The sequence below is a fragment of the Spodoptera frugiperda genome, chromosome 17, assembly GCF_023101765.2.
Source record: "Spodoptera frugiperda isolate SF20-4 chromosome 17, AGI-APGP_CSIRO_Sfru_2.0, whole genome shotgun sequence".
Classification (NCBI taxonomy): domain Eukaryota; kingdom Metazoa; phylum Arthropoda; class Insecta; order Lepidoptera; family Noctuidae; genus Spodoptera; species Spodoptera frugiperda.
In genome coordinates, this window is record NC_064228.1 from 2,750,427 (window position 1) to 2,764,497 (window position 14,071).

Genomic DNA, 14,071 nt, shown 5'->3' on the forward strand with positions numbered 1-14,071 from the left:
ACGTTAACGTATGTAACACGCTAGGTTTTTCTCCTGTGTCGTGGGTGCGTTTACATATACATACAAGTTAACATACACATTACATCCAGACCCGAAACAACAATTTGTGGATCGCACAAAGAATTGCTTGGTGTGGGAAAAGAATTCGCTACACTTTGCACTACAGCCGGTCAGTCCGGAGAACTAAGGGCGAGGGCTTTGTCCAACAGTGGACGTCTTTCGACTGCTGACTATGATGATAATACTGAAACCTTTTCCCTGAAGAAAAGACCTCTGCCTACTCATGCACATCAATGTTTTATACCCGACATTTCTTCAGTATTGTGGCTACCCAATTATCATTAAGGATTTCGAAAACCAAAAAAACCTATCGTATCTTGAAAGTTGAAACTTAACCCGAATTTTCCAACTTGGCAGAAATAGTATACAACCACATGACAAGCGAGTCAGTCAATTAGCTAACAAGCTGACAACGACGATTTGTCTAACAGTCAGTCAGTCAGTCAGAAATTGAAGCGTTAAATTGACCGGTACAAGAGAAATTGACAGAAATCTATCTTTTTCTTTTGCCAAAAGAAATATATACAACAGACGGCTCTTGAACTTTGACCTTTTACCTTTTTTGTCAGCTCACGTCTCAGGACATTGTGGTGTTATCTTTTTCTTTTTAAAAAAATATGGAAACATAGAAATAAATATTTTGAAACGGACACAAAGGAGAGTAACACAATATTTATTTGTTTTAGAAACTTACAACTTTATGTTTTCGTTGCAAATCTCTGTTCTTGGAATAGGGAAATATTAGTTTATGTTTGTTAGAGAATGTATTGGATATTGTTTCATAGTTAGCTCTTGTCTGTGATTTCATGCGTGGAATTTAGAATTATATTTAACTTTCTTTTCACGTTGCACTCTAAGCCCACACTAAGATTATCTCCTGTGTCGTGGGTGCTTTTACAAACATACACATCACACCCAGTCGCGAAACAACAATTGGAAGCCACACACATCCATAGCAACGCAGCATAGATTTTGACTGCACGGTTGGCGCGGTGGCAGGGCAAGCGGCTACCGCGCAATGTGTAATCTGTGTCTCGGGTTCGATTCCCGGGTCGGGCAAAGTACTGCTGGGCTTTTTTCGGATTTTCGAAAATTTCTCAGTAGTAGCGCGGAGTCTGGAAATGTGCCCAGTATATGGCAATAGGTTCACCACCTATTACATGGGACTTACAACAAAAAATGTGAAAAGTGGGTGTACATTGTTCAGTGGCATTACGTGCCATAATGTGCACCTCTGCCTACCCCTTCGGGGATTAAAGGTATGACGATATGTATGTATGTAATAACGACATAAGACTATTCATAGAGGAACTCCATAAAAAACTTTCTCGAACATACGCCACATTATCGCATCGAAATAAAGCCTCTATTACACGAACGAAATTGAATCTCTTCAGTAAATGGTTTCGTGTAACAGGGATCAAAATGGCGCTGGGGTCTTTACGGCCAAGATAAATATCGTTTAATGTGTGCGTAGCGTCGATAAGGAAACGTTTAAAAAATGCTTTATAATAATAATATGTTTTTCGAAAATTCTGTCGGTTTTACAAGCTTTGGTTTATGTTTCTGATAATATATTTTTTCTGAGAAATGTAATGTTGGTGTGATTTGGAGAAACAATGATGGCATTTTGCGTTGTAGAGAAAAAAAATAAGTAAGTAGGTACTAAGATACGATAAAACCGTACGTTTTTTTAAACAGGGAACCGCATTCGGTTTTCTTTAACGCATCCATTTTCTTAAGTTAGGTAATATCCCCAAAACCTTCAAAGTTTGAAAAATACTATGCTGAAAACCCCACCAAGATAGGTTCAACCAAACGTGAGATAATCGCGTACAAATATACGTGTGCACATACATACAAGTCAAACAGAGAACCTCTTTTTAAGTCGGTTAAAATAGGATGCGTATACTTATATGAAAAGGCATCCTTGATTTTTAGGTTTCTTTAGATTTGCAAGTACCAAAATGCCTGGTTGCATATAATATCTATTTGCATAATTATAAATAACGTGAGTAACTTAGGTAACGTGAGTAACTTATTTGTTTTTAAAAATAGAGTATTACCGCCAATTCTTGACAGCGCCATTTTATTTATCATCTGTTTAATTTTTTTTTAAGAAAAATATAAGTAATTGTGAATTTTTAAGAAGAATTCTTTTGTCGATTAAAAGTTATTTTTTTTATAATAGAAAAGTTTACATCCACAACAGCTAGTTATAAACTCGCCACGAGTCCCGCAGTAAGCTTGTAAATTGTCAGCTAATTTGTAGCCAACCCGCTGTTGTTTTAGAGGTAAAGTAAAGTATATAAAGTTTTGTAACGCAGTTGTTGTATAACACAGAAGGTTAATGGTTAATGCTTTTCCACCAGAGATGTGCTATGCGTTATACGTTGCTGTGGATGCGTTTGACCACCACCAATTATAATTATTCATTGGCACACATAGCTTAGCACTGGTGTAAACGGACTCAGTTAAGTTATAAAAGAAAAAAATGCGTGCTATTGATGTCTGCTATAGATGCGTGCTATTGATGTCTGCTATAGATGCGTGCTATGGATGGCTTTCCTATTATCGATCGAGCTGCACACAGCTACATAGTTTAATATGGTTTGTGGAAGTGGAAACGGTCACATAGTTTCACAGCTTAGCTATTACATCTTCGTAGCATAGCTACATAGCACAACTCTGGAAGAAAAGCACCCTAAAACTTTTAAATTATAAAAAAGCATGCAGAATGATTTTGTGACTTTAATTCACTCACGTTGACATTGCAACATTAGAAGATTATTTAGTTAATTCACAAATATCAATTAATTTACTCAACACACATTACAACATTTTTCTGAAATTCTGACACTATACGTTACTATTCTACTAACTATATATACCGTACGTTAGTAGTATAGTTCATGTTTTTATCATCATGTTTTTGTCATACAGGGTGTAAACGGAACGCTCCCAAAAAACGCATTGTTTTTTATAATTTTAATTGTTTAAGTTATCAGCCCCAAACAGTTGATTACAACTACATAACTATATCCGGTCTCATGTTCTAATATTATGAACCTTCTGCTCCAAACTGCTGGCTGCACTAATTGAAGAGCATTTCCCCCTTATTTCCTCCATTGCCTTCCTCGACCGGCCATTGGCATTTTGTATTGTTTTTTCAACTCGTTTACACTGCGATCGAGTAGAATGGACTACATTCAGGAATTTACCCTAATATCCTGGCTGATCGACTGTTTTACTGAGGAAAATGGCTTCAAAGAGTGCTTCATTTTTCATTCCATCGCGTTTGCGAGCCTAGCTTGAATCCCATCGTTTATTTTATCGGTTTTTGCTTAGCTGTCGAAGTGGGACGAGATTTATAGGCGATTGTAACTAGTTTTAGTTGATTCTTCGTTCGAGTTTAGTGATGTTTAGTTGTTTTTTCTAAAACGTTGCCCAACATTGGGATATTTTCCTGTGTCGTGGGTGCGTTTACAAACATATGTATCAGTTCATATAAACGTGACACCTAGACCACAATTTGTGGACCATACAAAGAGTTGCTCCGTACAGAAATTGAACCCGCTACGTGTTACGCGGCAGCCAGTTGCCCGCCCACCGGGTTTTTTTTTGAGGGGGGAAATTCATCCGTTGGCCGCCTTGGGCGAAGTGAGCGGGAATGTCAGACTCTTACTGACTAAAAACCACCCGTTCCTACTCCTGCTTTTCGAAGGTAGTCCGCAGTGGATTATCCTAAACCCTGGATCGCTTATTCGGTAGTCGTACTTACACTCACTCGACCAATGAAGCTCAAAAACAATTATCTCTCAATCATAAATCCTCTCTATAATAGGAAATTGGTTCCAATCAATATTTATTAGTTTTTAATTCATTTCTACTCGAGACATGGCAAGGACAATATGTGTTTTATTAATCAATGTAACATTTGTGAGTCTCATCGGCCATATAATTTCAACGAAATATCCTGATTTTTTCAACGCAGATGATTTAAGGGTATTCTAGTTTTCATATTATGTGTGTCTTGAAAAAATAACTATACAGGAGCATCGTACTTATATATTTTAAGTGTGGGAGAGCCATGCTTCGGCACGTATAGGCCGTCTTGACCGGAGTGATACCACGGCCTGACAGAAAACCGACGTGAAACAACGCTTGCGTTGTGTTTCGTTGTGGTAGTGAGGTTACCGGAGGCCCAATTACTTCCTTCCCAATCTTCCCAATCGCCGATTCCCCAACAACCCTTTAATTTCTAAACCCGAAAAGGCCGGTAACGCACTTGTAACGCCTCTGGTGTTGCAAGTGTCCATGGGCGGCGGCGATTGCTTACCTTCAGGTGATACGTCTGCTAGATTACCGGCAAGTTCCAAAAAAATAATAATGAGGGATTTTCTCCTGAGTCGTGGGTCACAAAGAGTTGCTCTATGCGGGAATTAGACCCGCTACACGTTGCAGCAGCAGTCGGTGGCCCAACCACTGCGCAAATCGTGCATTGAATTAAATTGTCATTATTACTACCATTTATTGCTTTTATCTTAAGATCTAAATGAATTGATTTATAAAAAAAATACGTTTTTTTTTCTATTTTCAGGATATGGGTGTAAAAAATCCAGAAAAAATGGCGTCGCCTCATCCATCTAAATATCCACATGAGGTAAGAATAATCAATCTAGGCTCGCTAACATAAGTCAAAGTCAAACTCGAAATTATTTATTTCAAATAGACCGGAAAGGCACTTTGAACGTCAAAGCAAATATTTCAATATTTAAAAAAAACTAAATGTCTGTCTGTCGGTCAGTCTTGTAAAGCTATTTGCTTGTTTCAAAGTGTAGATTCTTATGGAGAAGAACGAGAAAGCGTGCACCTCTGCTTACCCCTTGGGGGATAAAAGGCGTGCCTTTTTTTTTTTTATGAAACAAGCCGGTAATCGAGCAGACGTATTACCTGATGGTAAGCAATCGCCGCCGCCCATGGACACTTGAAACACCAGACAGAGGAATTTAAGGGTTGTTGTTCGGGAATCGGGGATGGGGAAGATTGGGAAGGGGGAATTGGGCCTCCGGTAACTTCACTCACACAACGAAACACAATGCAAGCGTTGTTTCACGTCGGTTTTCTGTGAGGCCGTGGTATCACTCCGGTCGAGCCAGCCCATTCGTGCCGAAGCATGACTCTCCCACACTTAACGTTGCTTTTCCATTGCTTTTTTCTTATTCTAAACCTGTATTTCAGCCGGACGAGCCACCACCAGGCTATGAACCGGTTGAATCAAATGAAATGAACAAACAAGCTATACCTCCAAATGGATTACCAATTGTGAGTAAAATTCGGATAAAAGAAATTTGTACACGCAGACGGATCACCTGATGGTAAGCAATCGCCACCGCCTCCGAAACACCATAGGCGTTACAAGTCTTTTGAGGGTTAGGAATATAAGGGTAGTTGGGGAATCGGGGATTGGAAAGGGGCGTAATTGGGTCTCCGGTAACCTCACTCACACAACGAAACACAACTCAAGCGTTCACGTCGGTTTTCTGTGAAGCCGTGGTACCACTTCGTGCTGAAGCATGGCTCTCCCTAACTTACAGTTTCATGATTTTAGAACAATTAGAATTGTGTGTTATTGAGATTCTTAGATTTTGTTACATGGTTTGTTACATGTCGACCTATTGAAAGAGTGCTAAAAATAAAATTGCAAACATTAAGTACGTCATAATATGTATGAATGAATGTATGCGCAGTGAAGATCTTGCAACGGGATTTTGAAGCAGATATCTTCAACCGATTGAGTTGAAATTTTGTACACACGTTTAGTTTGCATGACTATAAATGATTAGCATGTTATTAAGAAGTTTTAAAGTAACATTTTTATTATTCCAGCCTGTTACGCCATCGCCTCTGTTAGTAAGTATTTACTGAATTTGTGTACAGAAAAATGGTTTCTAATTTGTCATTATCAACCATCCGGTTATGGTCCATTACTGGGCTATAGGCCTCCTTTTCAACAAAGTTGTTTCCCATAATCTCCACGTTTGACAGAGAGATTGGAGATTACAGTTTAAAAAGATTAAGTTTCTCAGAAACTGACCCATCAGGGTGCTTACTCTTGAAACCAATCTCAATGTCAATCCAACAAAATCTCAATAATTATTCAATGTCAAAACTATACAGCCTCAATCGTAGCTGTTAAAATAGTATTCAGAGTACGGAATATAAAGCCAAACTCAATACCATTTAGTTCATTCAATATCCATGCAATATAAATGCAATAGGCGCTAGTGTTGCAACTCAAGAGTACGAAATGTTACAATATCAATGTTGATCGATCGGAATTGGATTCAAGAGTAAGCCCCTGGTCGCTGTTTAATATGTAGCCCCTAAAGGTAAGCGTCCACAGACCCGCATCGCACGGATCGCATCAAACGTATTAATTTTTGAGACTGCGTCCACTGTATCGACAGTGATCGGATTGCTGCTACCACTTCCATTCGGATTTTTGACATCGGCATTCCGTATGACGTCATCGTGCGTATGTAGGCATTGCCGATGAGCGGTCCATACGATGCGGATCAGTGGACGCAGTTGTATGAGTTTCTAAACAAGACAAACTAAAATCCGTTGCGTGCGATGTGTCCGATGCGTACGATGCGGGCCTTACCTTAAGTCGGACTGACTACTGTGTTGTTTCAGTTGAATAACATTTAATGTTTTTTTACGTATTATAGCAGCAAGATAGACAATTTAAACCTTTGGTAAGTACATAAAGATGATTAGTATTTGGAACTTACAAATTATACTCTTATTTCTCCGTGATTACTTACTATTTGATAAGCAGCTATTTAACGTATTGCGGGTTTAATTCTTACGAAATAATTGATAATTGAACTAACGAGGAGAATTTGGTGAAAAAATCTATAGTAAGCAAAATCTTTTCATAATAATTATGTGTAATATGATTGATGTTTTGATGATGATATATTATTTATACCGCTCTGTAAATTATCTTATTATATCCTCTAACAGGGTCGAGGGGATGCTAAAGACCAGAATATTGTACAACAAATGGTAAGTAGTGTAAATGATTTAAGTGTGGGAGAGTTATGCTTCGGAGTGATACCACGCCCTCATAGAAAACCGTCGTAAAACAACGCTTGCGTTGTGTTGCGTTATGTGAGTAAGGTAACTGGAGGCCCAATCACCCAATGATCCCAATCTTCCCATTCCCCGATTCCTCTACAACCCTTAAAGGCCGGTAACGCACTTGTGACGCCTCTGGTGTTTCTTGTGTCCTTGGGTGGCGGCGATTGCTTACCATCATGTTATCCGTTTGCTCATTTACCGACTTACAACATGAAAAAACGTGACTACGAAACAAGTACTCTTGGATTGATTAAGGGTCGCAAAAAGTATAGGCCATTATCTTTAGGGTCTCTTTTGTAGATGTATATAGAGGGATTCGCTATAATCTCCACGCCTGACAAGCAGGTTGAAGATCGCAGTTCAATTAAAGTTTTTAATTTTGGTTCTATAAGGTATAAGGTGTCGAATCCAAAACTTAGAGAGAAACCACTACACTAAGCATTTAATTTTATTGTTACTTTCATGAGACATACTATATTAATTATTATGTTATCGGCTTACTCACGTAACTGTTTGACGAGGAACTCGACTAGTTCAAACTTATCCTAGAGGCTCATATTCATGAGCCGCATTCCGCCACACACGACGCGGCGATTGTCGCGCTGCTACTGTTGCTATTGTACTGAGGAGTTCCTCGTCAAACAGTTACGTGAGTAAGCCGATAAAATAATAATTAACTAAGCATTTAATTGTTTTTTAGGATGATGAAGATGCCGCCGCCATTTTCCCTCGTCCCGATGGAAAAGAGTTAGGTGGCACTGACTTCTTGGACCTGGCCGACTTAGTAAGGCCTTTTATAATATTTGCTAGTAGAAACTGTAGCCTTAGAACGAGATTGCGTTACGTTTAAAGTAATCGAAACGAGAGCGCGTTCGGCGCTCTGATTGATTGGTTTATTCGAGGCGGCTTATGACTTAAAAATCGACAATCCACTTTGGTCAAGTGTGATTAATGCTCAAACCTTCTTCGTATGAGAAGAGGCGATTAATGGTGATGGTAGTGATATCTTCTGGCTAGCTACTAGCGCGCGGTTTCACTCGCTGCTCGGTTTCTTTTAATAACACAGTGTGATTAAAACTTATTGAGGAACGTCAATGAGTTGAGTTTCATAATATTAGTATACATAAAAGTCCCATTAAAATCGGTTCAGCTATTTCAGAGATTAGCCGGAACAAACAGATAGACAGACAAATAAAAATTGGAAAAATGAGTTAGATTTTAAATTTTCAAAATTTTGATTTATCTCTTTTTACAGGAAAAGAGATTAACGGAAACACATAAGGTATTTTTTTTTATTATCTATCTTATTATAATAATGTTGTACATATATGTAAAAAACAGTAAGATCTTATGTTTTTATTACAGTGGGACGAGTTTAAGGCTTTGTTGGATAGACAACACGTAAGTAGACCATCGCATGTACATACAAAATATGGCTTTTTTTTCCCGGCAACGCTTTTCTATGCACACCATCGGCGATTGCTTACCATCAGGTGATACGTCTGCTCGTTTACGTGTCGTGTACCACAAAAAAACAACCTTTTTTAATGTGCCCACTGTCCAATCAGAAATTGATAGGCATAAAGAGAAGTACACTGATTAACTCTCGACCCACCTGAATACCCCTAGGTAAAGGATAAAGTCTAGGTAAAGGCTAAAATCTAGGTAAAGGCTAAAGTCTAGGTAAAGGCTAAAGTCTAGGTAAAGGCTAAAGTCTAGGTAAAGGCTAAAGTCTAGGTAAAGGCTAAAGTCTAGGTAAAGGCTAAAGTCTAGGTAAAGGCTAAAGTCTAGGTAAAGGCTAAAGTCTAGGTAAAGGCTAAAGTCTAGGTAAAAGCTAAACGGCTAAAAAGGAAGGATGTGTTCTAGAAGGCAGGAGAGACACTGGTCTCCTCGCCTAAGCGCCATTAGACACAGATCTCAAGTAGAATATTAGACACAGAGTTTGGCGACTGATTGCAGATAAAAAAAAACAAGTCCAAAAAAATATTTTTTAATATTATCAGTTCCTTAAAACAGAACACAGAAATATATTATGGAAAACGTATTCCGATACTACTTCAAGCAGTATGCGATTTGTATGGCAAAATCATTTAGTTCCTTTTACGCACGGTAGGCTGTTCAACGGCGCTGTTCAAATCTCATAGAAAATGCTGTTATTCGATACGAATACTTTGTTGATAGTTTTTGTGCTTAGCACTCTGATTGGCCGGCGTGAATAAACGTTTTCTCTGATAGTAGCACCGAAAACGCTCTCGTTTGTTAGGTTTGGGTTAGGTTAGGTTTGGGGTAGGTTAGGGGTAGGTTAGGTTTGGGTTAGGTTTAGGTTTGGGTTAGGTTTAGGTAAGGTTTAGGTTTGGGTTAGGTTTATGTTTGGGTTAGGTTAGGTTTGGGTTAGGTTTGGGTTAGGTTTGGGTTAGGTTTGGGTTAGGTTTGGGTTAGGTTTGGGTTAGGTTTGGGTTAGGTTTGGGTTAGGTTTGGGTTAGGTTTGGGTTAGGTTTGGGTTAGGTTTGGGTTAGGTTTGGGTTAGGTTTGGGTTAGGTTTGGGTTAGGTTTGGGTTAGGTTTGGGTTAGGTTTGGGTTAGGTTTGGGTTAGGTTTGGGTTAGGTTTGGGTTAGGTTTGGGTTAGGTTTGGGTTAGGTTTGGGTTAGGTTTGGGTTAGGTTTGGGTTAGGTTTGGGTTAGGTTTGGGTTAGGTTTGGGTTAGGTTTGGGTTAGGTTTGGGTTAGGTTTGGGTTAGGTTTGGGTTAGGTTTGGGTTAGGTTTGGGTTAGGTTTGGGTTAGGTTTGGGTTAGGTTTGGGTTAGGTTTGGGTTAGGTTTGGGTTAGGTTTGGGTTAGGTTTGGGTTAGGTTTGGGTTAGGTTTGGGTTAGGTTTGGGTTAGGTTTGGGTTAGGTTTGGGTTAGGTTTGGGTTAGGTTTGGGTTAGGTTTGGGTTAGGTTTGGGTTAGGTTTGGGTTAGGTTTGGGTTAGGTTTGGGTTAGGTTTGGGTTAGGTTTGGGTTAGGTTTGGGTTAGGTTTGGGTTAGGTTTGGGTTAGGTTTGGGTTAGGTTTAGGTTAGGTTTGGGTTAGGTTTGGGTTAGGTTTGGGTTAGGTTTGGGTTAGGTTTGGGTTAGGTTTGGGTTAGGTTTGGGTTAGGTTTGGGTTAGGTTTGGGTTAGGTTTGGGTTAGGTTTGGGTTAGGTTTGGGTTAGGTTTGGGTTAGGTTTGGGTTAGGTTTGGGTTAGGTTTAACGTATTGGTTTATGTATCTAACCTAACCCAAACATATACCTTACCTAATCCAAACCTAACCTAACCTAACCCAAACCTAACCTACCCCAAACCTAACCTAACCCAAACCTAACCTAACCCAAACCTAACCTAACCTAACCGAAACCTAACCTAACCCAAACCTAACCTAACCTACCCCAAACCTAACCTAACCCAAACCTAACCTAACCCAAACCTAACCTAACCCAAACCTAACCTAACTCAAACCTAACCTAACCCAAACCTAACCTAACCCAAACCTAACCTAACCGAAACCTAACCTAACCCAAACCTAACCTAACCTAACCCAAACCTAACCTAAACCAAACCTAACCTAACCCAAACCTAACCTAACCCAAACCTAACCTAACCCAAACCTAACCTAACCCAAACCTTTTTTTTTTTTTTTTTTTTTTTTTTTTTTTTTTTTTTGACCCTGGGAAAAATACTTTATGTATCGTCCGCCCGTCGGGGGACGGGAGGGATATGTGGGACTCTCCGGTCGAAGCCGGCATACCCACTAAAAAACCCAGGAGCACACCCGCATCGCCAATTAAGGGGGTCTGGGAGACCGGCTGAACCTTTACTACCAGAACCCCCTCGGCGGAGCCCACCTGTGGTGGCAGGCCATTACAAGCCCCTCCCTAGCATGGGAAAGGGGCATCGGGAACGGTCGTGTGCTAACCGCTCCCGTCCCGCGAGAGGTGAGTAGTGCAATGCAGGTGTAGGCGCCCCCGCGCCTAGCACCCGCTACTCACCCCCGGGAGGAAGAAGACGGTGGTGTTATCGTCTTCTCCTACCAGTTCGTCTTCGACGAAGCGCTGGAGCGAGGGCGTCCTCCTCTCGCTCACGTTCCGCCGCCTCCTTCTGCGATATTACGCACTCGCAGAAAGAGGCGACCGCCGCCCATGCCTCCTCACTCCCCAGCATAATGCGAACAATGGAAGGGAGCGAGAGGTCTGCTCCGACCGCCGCAACCAGATCTTGGCGCGGCTCGGACCACGATGGACACTCTTCCACAGTGTGCCGCACCGTGTCCGCTATCGCACCGCAGTGGTGGCACGACGGGCTCTCCTCCCGCCCGATGCGGTGCAGGTATGAGCCAAAACAGCCATGGCCTGTCATCACCTGCACCAGGCGGAAGGAGAGGAAACCAAACGGCCGCTCGAGCCAAGCTTGGAGGACTGGCCCGATGGCGTCAAGCGTCCGTCTGCCAAAAGCAGCAGCGGCAAGGTCGTCCGCCCAATGGCCGACGATGGCCTCCTTGGCCTCCTGCCGCACGGCAACCTAACCCAAACCTAACCTAACCCAAACCTAACCTAACCCAAACCTAACCTAACCCAAACCTAACCTAACCCAAACCTAACCTAATCCAAACCTAACCTAACCCAAACCTAACCTACCCCAAACCTAACCTAACCCAAACCTAACCTACCCCAAACCTAACCTAATGAACGAGAGCGGTTTTGGCGCTCTGATGGGTTGGTTTATTTCATTATAACCATTTTCAATTATGAATGCCTTTAATTGACTCTCCCTTATACGACTAACTTACTCTACTTATAGGCGCGAGGTGTCACACACACTACAGTACCTATTACCTAATGTATATTGCAACATTTATGTTTCAGGAAAAACAGAAAGGGCAAGATATGGAAAACGTAAGGAGTTGTTATTAATATAAAAACTAGGTTTTGCCATTATCTTTGCTCACGTCTCGGATACAAACCCTTAGTTTTATTCCAGACCATAATCTATCGTTGTTCCAAATTTCATCCAGCCGTTTTGACGTGAAAGAGTAATAAACATACAAACTTTCGCACTCTTAATATTAGTAGGATGTGAAAGTTTGTGAGTTTGTATTTATATTTGTTATTCAATCACGTCAAAACGGCTCAAAGGATCGAGATGAAATTAGGAACAGAGGTAGATTGTTGTCTGGAATAACAATATATAGGCTACTAAAAAAATAAGAATATTACATAGGTTACTTATCTATTCGTTGTAAAAAATATAACTTTTTATTTTTTTTTGTTTTCCAGTGGGAGGATGACGCTCACATGTGGGCGGTAAGTACTGGTCATATTTCAGATGGAAAATTAGTTAAAAATGAAGCTGATTTAATATTGCTTCATACTACGTTCAGTACTGTTAGTTAGACTGCACGATTGGGGCGGTGGCTGGGCAACTGGCTGCCGTGCTACGTGTAGCGGGTTCAATTCCCGCACGGAGCAATCTTTGTGTGATCCACAAATTGTTGTTTCGGGTCTGGGTGTCATATGCATGTAAAATTGTATGTTTGTAAACGCACCCACGACACAGGAGAAAATCCCAATGTGGGACAACGTTATATTTTAAAAAAAGTATTATAATATTCATAGTTTTACGTGTAGTTTTATTATTAATATGTCTTGCAAAGTATTCTGTTTGTTTTTTAATTATGTCTACAGGATCGTTAAAAATATGAAAATGTATGACTATATAGATACCATTGGTAATCAGATGCTTGAATCCATGCATCCACGCTCTGGTCAAAACACTAAACCTACTACCATTTAGTAGGTTTTAGAAAGCAGAGGCAGAAGGCACAGGCTACTTGTAAAACATCTACCGAAATTCATAAGAATCGGTTAAGACCTTAAGTGCTTGTTTCACCACCTTCACATAAGTACCTGATAAACTTATATGGCAGATAGTCCATACAAATTGCGTTCTATATTCTTTGTCTTGTCATAGCGGCTATATGTGTGACTCAATATCGACACCTCAAGAAACCAACTCGAGGAAAGAATATCAATATGTTTTTATGTTTTCAGTCGTATTCCCGACAATTATTGGAAAGACAAAAGATCGCGGTAAATATAATATTTTAAAGATTATAAATAAACATTATACAATTGCCGTTATTTTCTTTACAATTGAGCTTTTCACGGTATGAATCGTGCTATGTCATTGGATAAATTGTGGGCTCGAGAGCCATCTAGTTATCTAAAATCCACACCAATTTTTTGTTACATATTCAGAATAGGTAAAACAAACATCAATTCTTGCTTCTATTCAAATTAGCATCTATGTTTTTTCAGAAAAGACGAGCTGAAGAAGTAAGTACAGTGTGAAATAGAATCGATCATTTTAACGCCAGAAGATGATTAACGGAGAAGAAAGATATTTTTTTAATAGTATAAGCTGAGCAGACGGATCACCTTACGGTAAACAATCGCCGCCGCCCATGGACACCCGAAACACCAGATGTCATTACAAGTGCGTTGCGGGAAGGGTAGTAATTGGGCCTCCGGTAACCTCACTCACACTACGCAATCGTTGTTTCCATCGGTCTTCGGTGAGGCCGTGGTATCACTCCAGTGGAGCCGGCCAACTCGTGCCGAAGCATGGCTCTCCCACACTTACATCGTAATTGTAACTGTGACAATAAAATCATACCTAATAAAAAGAAGTGCTTCGGTTGACTATACATTATCGCACAAAAAAGATGTGAAATTGTCTTGACGTTAAAGATGGATAAAACAAGCATTCTTATTTATACAATGTGATAGGGTTCGGACTTCTAACCCGTTAAGGCTGATTAAGGCATCTAATTTTATGGACAAAAGTCGGGAG